The sequence below is a fragment of the Poecilia reticulata genome, linkage group LG18 (genome assembly GCF_000633615.1).
Source record: "Poecilia reticulata strain Guanapo linkage group LG18, Guppy_female_1.0+MT, whole genome shotgun sequence".
In the NCBI taxonomy this organism is placed as follows: Eukaryota; Metazoa; Chordata; class Actinopteri; order Cyprinodontiformes; family Poeciliidae; genus Poecilia; species Poecilia reticulata.
In genome coordinates this window covers 1,738,905-1,747,515 of record NC_024348.1, presented here as the reverse complement: position 1 = coordinate 1,747,515, position 8,611 = coordinate 1,738,905, and the positions used below count along the sequence as shown (strand labels likewise).

General features: G+C 36.9%; 1 long non-coding RNA gene across 1 annotated transcript; it reads left to right on the top strand.

Moving 5' to 3' along the window:
* The first annotated feature begins 2,355 nt into the window (after nucleotides 1-2,355).
* On the top strand, nucleotides 2,356-6,238 carry LOC103480188 (uncharacterized). Its single transcript, XR_536060.2, has 3 exons — nucleotides 2,356-2,424; nucleotides 4,020-4,136; nucleotides 4,226-6,238. It is a non-coding gene; the product is annotated as an uncharacterized LOC103480188 (long non-coding RNA).
* The last annotated feature ends 2,373 nt before the right edge of the window (nucleotides 6,239-8,611 follow it).

Below are 8,611 nucleotides of genomic sequence, written 5' to 3'. Positions count from 1 at the left end.
CAGATTCTGGTTCTGCTGGGAAACCAGTTTAAGACCTAAAAAAAGAAGAGCAGTTCTATGAAAACACAATTTTTCACTTCTACCAGATCAACAAACAAACAAAAAAATCCGTACGGTAAAGATTAAAAGGTTAGCAGGACTAATAGCTAAGCTAAAAACAATACTTTAAATTGTATATTAGAACAACATCAGCAGGAAAGAAATACTTTTATATCTAACATGACTGAATGATGTATAAGAGTCATAGGACTTCAAATTATGCTATGGAATTCATGATATTTTAAGAGCTATGACATTCACAGCTTTTAAATACATTAATGAAATATTAACTTTTCCTTCAGATATTCTACGTTTAGATTTCTACTTGTTCAAGAGTGGCAGCAATAAAAAAAACACTAGAGAAATGGGCTGTGAGGAGAGGTGTGACTCTAGCACATATGGAAGAAACAGCACAGCCTGTGGTTTCATACGTCTCTCTTTGTGAAGACTTTCGGATGATGAACAGAACAGAACGCATCATCACTCTGTTCAGACTGCAGACAGTCGGGTGTCGGCGTTCAGAGACAGGATGAACCTCCTGATGTGTTTCCTGTTCCTGTATGTTGGCTTATATCCATCCTGGGGTAAGTAAGAACAGAAAAACTTTGATTTTGCTTCAATTATCACAAATTCGTGACATATAACTCATGTAAAGTTAATTACAATCTGTTGATGGAGGACATATTTGAATAAAAGTGTTTTAATGAATCCTGCAAAGCGTAAAGACAGAATGTAGTTCAAATCGATATAACTATTTCATTAATCGTTCTATTTGATGGTTCTGCAATATAAAATTGTGAAGATAAACGAAGAAAGTTGTGTGTGTTTTTTTAAAGGTTTTATTGGCTCTAGTGCCCAGGTGTCAAACTCCAGTCCTCAAGGGCCGCTGTCCTGCTGTGTTTGGATGTGCCACAGGTACAAAACACTGGAATGAAATGGCTTAATTACCTCCTTCTTGTGTAAATCAGTTCTCCAGAGCCTTGCTAATGACCTAATTATTCTATTCAGGTGTGGTGCAGCAGAGGCACATCTAAAAGTTGCAGGACTGGAGTTTGACACCCCTGCTCTAGTGGCCTTTATTTGATAGTTAATTGACAGGAAAGTGGGTATTGAGAGAAGGGGAAGACATGTGGCAAGGGTCACCAGGCCGGGAATCAAACCGGCAATGGCCGCGTTGACGACTAAGGCCTTCATATGTGGGTTGTGCTTAACCCCTGCGCCACCACAGCACACCCCAAAAGTTGTGTTTTTATTGTGCACATCGAAAGTCATATTCAATAAATTAGAATATTCTTGAAAGTTCATTTATTTTAGTAAATAAAATTCGGTTTAGTTCACTTTGTAAAACATATGTAAATAAGTTACACAGATTGATGGATTCAAGTTTTTATTTCTGTTAATTATGATGATTTTCCACTTACAGCTAATGAAAACACTAAATTAGGATTAGAATATTACATCAGACCAAAAGGAAGCCGCATTTTTAACATAGAAATAATAAGAAATATGTTTAGTACCTGCTTGAAGGTTGTTATTTTCAAAAGGTACTTACAATCTGATGAATGAGCCTCATCAGAACGCATATTAACCTTTCCAGAAAAACTAATAAAGAATAAATACTACAGAAAACAGAACTGTTTTGCTTCCACTTCTCACATTTTGCGAATATTTTTTCCGTTGTTCCACAGGTGTTTTGTCCCAAGTTCTTGTTGTGAGACAGAGTGCGGACGTTTCTGTCCTGGAGGGAAAGACGGTGAACATCACCTGCTGCTGGTCTGGCACTTCTGATAGAGTCGGCGTGAAATGGCTGAAAAACCAAACTTTAATTAAGAATAAGACTGTCATAAATCAGTTTGAAGGCTCTCGGAATGAGCACAAAAACAAATGTGAGAATCTGACATTGGAAAATATTAAAAAAACCGACTCAGGAAGATACATCTGCAAGGTTAGTGTGGAAATACCAGTTTTAAGAGAAACTGAAGGAAATGGTACAACCATCAGAGTTACACCCAGAGAGAACCCAGCTGACAGCGCAGACCACCAGACTAGAAACGGTAACCAATAAAACTCTTTTGACCAAGATTCACCAAGATATTTATACCCCGTAAAATAACATATTTGTTTAATTTGAAGAGAAGAAGAGGATAGATGAAGACAAAGAAGATGACAACAGTAAAATCCACATTGTAGACAGTAGGTGACAAAACACCAGAGACCTGATGCTCATAGAAATACAGCAATGGACAATTTAATGTGATGTTTTCTAATATATGGGAGAATGTTTGTTCTAGAAACTCTGTCTTTATTCTTATTTAGAAGGTAAAGAGAAGGCCGTCATACAGAAAGAGAAAACAACTGACAGACCAATTAATCACATTGCTAAAGGTAAGTGACATATCTGATATGTTTTAGCAACTAACAATAGTGTAATTTGTTGTAGAGATACCATGTGGTGCTACCAACGATTATTTTACAGATACGGAAAAAATCAGGGAGAAATCGGGAGAAAGAAAAAACCAACGACCAGCTGACGGTAAATCAGATGTTTTGTTGAATATGTTGAGCTACCAAGACTTTGTACAACCCGCATAACAGCGAACCACAACAAAGATGTTTCATTTCCTCAGTTCACTGGAGAGCTACAAATATTTGTAAGAAATATATAATGACTAACCGAGACATGTTTCCATCCATGTGGTCATGCGAATTGTGAGCAAACTTTAAAAATTTTACAAAAAGAGATAATAATAATAATTGTGAGTTTCCATACCATTTTGGAGCAAGTCAGCCAGGCTACGCAGAGCATCATTTTGTCCGATGTTGAACGCCAAGTATGAGTAATAAATACGACGCAGAGGTCTCAAACTAACATGGACCGTACATTTCAGAAAAATGGAGACAGCACTCTTTTTCGGAAAAGCCGAAGGCCACCTCAACGGAAAGTGAGAAACTTATGTCGAATGTTGCCTTTTCAATTGCGATACTTCAAAATGAGCGTAAATAAACGAGTTATGTATGTTTTATGATTATGTAAATAATAATTTTAACAAATAGCCTACTACTCATGATAAACTGTTAAATAAGATTTGCGTTTCCCATCAGATACGGTTCCCACTCAGCGTCTCCTCGCCACTCAGCAGGTGGCAAAATACGTATATTCAGTGCTCTCATCTACGGACACAGTGAAAACTCAAACAGCGTGTTTCAGTGAAGTTGGCCCACTTTATTCACTTTTTGCAACTGCGTTCTGATGGAACACAGACACATAAATATATACACATACATACATACATACATACATACATACATACATACATACATACATACATACATACATACATACATACATACATACATACATACATACATACANTACATACATACATACATACATACATACATACATACATACATACATACATACATACATACATACATACATACATACATACATACATACATACATACTTTTTATTGAATTGTTATCTGTCTCTACGAATAACTAGTATAAGGTATTGTTGCAGTTTTCTCTGACATACAGAGCAAGGGTTCCTCTCCTACTTGGGGATTGACTGTCATGTTCCTTATTTTTATGAAGAGCAGCGCGCAATTAAAGCACTCAGCATTCCCCAATGTTAGACACAATAGGACAGACATGAGAGCGAGAGAGTGAGAGAGAGAGAGAGAGAGAGAATGAGAGAGAGAGAGAGAGAGAGAGAGAGAGAGAGAGAGAGAGAGAGAGAGAGAGAGACCTCTCATTGGGAATCAACTGTCTAACAAGAGACACTGAGTGCAAGTTAGTGCACAAGCAGAAAAGACGATAAAACATTAATGTAGCCCGTCCTTCAGACGTCTTAATTTTCCACTTGTCTTGTTAAAGTTTTCAGTCCATCATCACAGTAGTACTTGTTCATGCCAATCACTTAGCGAAAAATGGAAGCTGAACTGACGACAATAACTTGTGTGTATATTGTATTTAGATGATTCCCATGAGGTAATGTTCACCTTCATCCTGAGGTCTCTGCCCATCGTCGCCCTCATCACTGCCTTCTTTTGGCTCTACTACGTAGGGACTAAAGCCCAGAGAGAAAAAGCAGGTACTGGATTACATTCTCTCAAAGTATCCTTTACGGATACTTAGCTGTGGAGTTGACTGATGTTATGTTTTTTTATTTTTTATTTTCAGCTGCTTCTGGAAATAAAGCGTCTTCGCAACAACGTACAGAGGAAAACCAAGAAGCAATTGTGACAAAAGAAGCAAAAGGGAAACGAACAAAGACTCGAGTGTCTACTGATCCTCATGTTCGCCCAGTACAGGACGTGGACTGAACTGCCTATAGGTCCATTTATTTATATATTCAGTCAGCCGACTTGTAGGTCACAGGGATGTTGGAGCCTGTATCTCTAACAGTCTTTGGGTGAGAGGCAGGGTTTCTTCCTGAGCTGAACTGGCTACCAGCCAAGCAAAGGTCAACTACAGACACAAACCAGACAAAAACATTCAAACACAACTAAGTGTAAGTTAAAATATCCAGTCAACCAAACATGAATGGTTGTGGAGGAAGGAAAGAAGCAAGAAGGAAAAACACAATTTATAAAGTGTCTTTCAAGTGCTTCAACAAACAAAATGACAAATACATAAAACAAAGTAACTACAAGTTTACAAGAAGTTTATGTACGTGTGGGTGAAGGGCCAGGGCAAAGTGCAATGTTCCTTTTGAACCTCAATTAGCATTTTGTATGGAAGCCAGAAATACAGAATATCATTAAAACAGTTCAACCCTTTAGCTGGTTTGGCTAAGACATGTTTTAATGAAGGTATTGCAATATTAAATATAAAATGTGCTCTGTATTGCATTCCGTACCAGTTTTGCACACAAATGTCACGTTTTTGTCATGTAAAACATTTACTTACTTTTTTTTTTCATAATTTTTTTTCGTTGCAAAATGTGGAAAAAGTATAAATGGTATGAGTCATGAATGTAACAATGAATCACAGAGATCTTTCTTAGCCAAGATTTTTCAAGTTGTGCTAGTTTGTGACCTTATCGGTGGAACATATTATGCAAATTTACTATCCAATATCAGTGCAAGACCAAAAGACTGAACTATATAGTGTTCAGTCACAAGTTTGGGTGTAAAACCAGAAGAGAGTAAACATTTGTACATTTATTTTTGTTTGAAATAGAGATCTTGTGATGTTAACACTTAAAGGGTTAACTGTTGCTGACACTTTACCAGAGACTGATAAAGTTTTCCTGGATGCTTGGTCACTGTTGTATCTATAGAATCTGAGGCCTTCACAGAACAGAGACAATTACTCATATTTTTGTTATCTGTTAAAATTTTAGAAACCACATTATTTTTTTTCCACTTCAAGATCTCACACTCTGTTGTGTTTCTAGTTGCAAAATTGTAAAATGTGGAAAAAGTATAAAGGGTTTTAGTCATGAATGTAACTGAAAGCTAACATAGAGACAAACCTTTATCTTAATTAAGAAGCATTGTTGTGTAACCTGCAGTTTTCAGATTAATTTAAAAATGAAGAGCTTTCCTCCAGACATGTTCTAAAGAAACGAAGGTCACCTCCAGGAAAGTGTGACAGTGTTTCTGCGTCATCGGCTCTGAGTGGTTAACCGAACAAAGGTTTACCACCAGCTTCACACAGAGCTATAAAAACTTTAAAGTGCTCCGTCAATGTTTATATTTATTAAACCCAACAACGATTTTCTGACATAGAATCACAACATTACTATTCATCTGATATTGTATTGGCAGCAGATTAAGAAAAATCTTTTTCTTTTAAAGCTGGAAATAAAAACCCAGAGGGCTGCACTCAGAATACTGGTGTTTTGCGCCCCCTGCTGGTGAAACAGATGTTTCACCAGTCTGGATGTGATTATTGCTAGCTGAATTCTTGCTAGCTACTTGCCATTGGTTACTTGGATCAGATGTTTTCCGTTTTCTGCAGTCATGAGAATGTTAAATTAAGTTGTTTTTCAGACATCAGGAGCATAGAGTTTGCTTCCACTGTCGCTTTCATTTTCAATTCATTAAGTTCAGTTCAAAAAAAAAATTCTTATTATTCAAAAGGGGAAATTAAATGTTGCTGAACTCAAACTATTCAAGTTTCTTCAGAGTTGTTGCTGAAGGTTGTGGTTAGGAAGGATCTCCTGTAGTGGTCAGCATTACAGCTTTTAAATCCCTGGTTGATGCTGCTATAGCCTCATGGATGATAGCAGAAGAGGTCTCACTCTCCACAATAAATGTATAGAAGATATACAACATCTTGCCACAATTCCTGAATGGACAAACCTCCCTCTGTCTCTTTTTGTCGACCGGTAAACACTGACACATTTATGTCTCTATTTCTTCATTTTCCTGTTTCTCCTGAAAACTACAATCAACTGATTTGTGTTAACTCAAAGATTAATGTCTCCGCATTGTGCAACAAAGCACGCCACCTGCTGTTTTTAATGTTGTTTTGATGCTCCTGATAACTACACTATCAGCTGAGAGTTTGTGCTGTTAATGGGACTGTCTTGTACTGGAAGTACGAACTGTACAAAGTGAAAATGAATGGTGAGAGTACAGTTCCCTGTGGAGCTCCTGCACTGATGACCAACTGATTATTTTGACCCACAACCCCACAGTCTTACACACTATGCTTTTATCTGTCTGATATTCGTTGCTCCAGTTAATCTAAATCAGAAATGCTAAGTCTGAGCCTTCACAATATCACTAAGTCAAATGTTTTCATCCAATTATTTTTCCGCATAAAAATGTACTGTTAATCAAACACATTTATCATATTTTTAACTTGTGATTTATCGCCAGGGAACTATGAGTACATTTAATTCTTCCCTGCATTCAGCTTGTAGAAGAGATTCTATTCCTTTGGGGTTCATTGTTTGACACACTGATTGGTCTTTTTTGTTTGATGTAACCATTTCCTGCCAAGTTGGAAAAAAACGCCACGGTGGTTTGTTTAGGTGTAGAAATCACGGAAAATACAAGCCGAAGCCGCAACAAACATTGGTAGCAGGTGAAGCTGTTTGCGCTTAACCACAGCCAGGGGTGACAGTAGCAGTAGCACCCGCTGCAGTCATGACGAGCGGTTAGAGAGCTACTGTTAAAGGAAACTGCTGGGAAACCTTAGCAGAAAGTTACAACCTTCAGCCACCAGATGGCAGCAGAGGGTGATGAAAAATAACGTTTTGCTCCGCTTCTGATATGAAGCTTAATAACATCGCCACCTTCCTAAAATAATGTTTTTTTTAATTATTTTATTTTATTTTTTAAACAAAATCACTGTTAGCAAAAAACAAAACAAAAACAAAAACAAAAACAAAACAAAACAAAAAATCAAACAAACACACAAAAAATTATTATTGTAGGAACGTGGCCAAATGTGTGTGTGTGTGTGTGTGTGTGTGTGTGTGTGTGTGCGTGTGTGCTCGCGTGTGGGGGTGTGTGTGTGCATGCGTGTGTTCGTGTGTGTGTGTGTGTGTGTGTGTGTGTGTGTGTGAGTGTGTGTGTGTGTGTTTTTAAACTAACTAAAAAATGTTTGTAGTTCATATTGAGTTTAACAGAAAGTTTCAGATCTACCTAAGTGGCGATTCTGTTGAGAGATTGGGAGGTGTCAGCATCTTCAGAGGTGTATTTTCATTGGTCCGTTAAAACATTTGAAATGTTTAAACAGTTGTAACATTTCCATTTGATTTTAAAAAGTAAAAGTACCATTTGGAAAAGTAAAATTGTCTTCCGAACAGATAATTGTCATTTTTAATCCGACAGTTCCAGAATATCGACAAAAAGCTATGAAAAAACGTGTTGTATAAAAGGGAAAAAAAAGAAAAACATTTGGGTTGCATGTCTTTGAGTGAAAAAAAGTATTTAATCAAACCTTGACTTCAAACTTAATACTAAAAAGAAAATATCAACATTAGAGAAGGTGGGTTTGCTTGTAATTGAGCAAGTTATGAAAATCAACAGAGGATCAAATACTAATTTCCCCTTTATTGCACCTGGATTGGGTTTGGTTTTAAAATTGATTCTGATTGACATAGTGACAGATGTCAACAGCACACAATAAATTCTGCAGAGTTAAATCAACACTATGCCGAGTTTATTTGGTCCCTTTCAGAACTGGCATTAATTTAACTCTTACACAGTTATTTCAACAACAGTTTGAGTAGTTGTAACTTTTTCAAGTGTTAAAATTACTCAATTTCTTGTTGAAATAACTCTGAAAAGATTTAAATGAACACCAATTCTGACAAGGACCAAATAGACTGGGCATAGTGTTGATTTAGCTTTGCAGATTTGCTGTGCAGATGATTCTGTTGTTCATGTCTTAATGATACTGACTGGAATCCTGAAGATTAAAAAAAATCTCCAGTTTGAGAGTTCTCTTCTGTTTACATATTACATAATTTACCACGTTAGGACCAGTAAAGTAAACTACCGTTAGCATGAGGAGATTGAAACATGACGGTATTCCAAAATGCAAAAGACTTTGTTCTTCTCACACCGAATTCTCACAGTGAGAAAGGCTGAGGAGGAAGTGGTA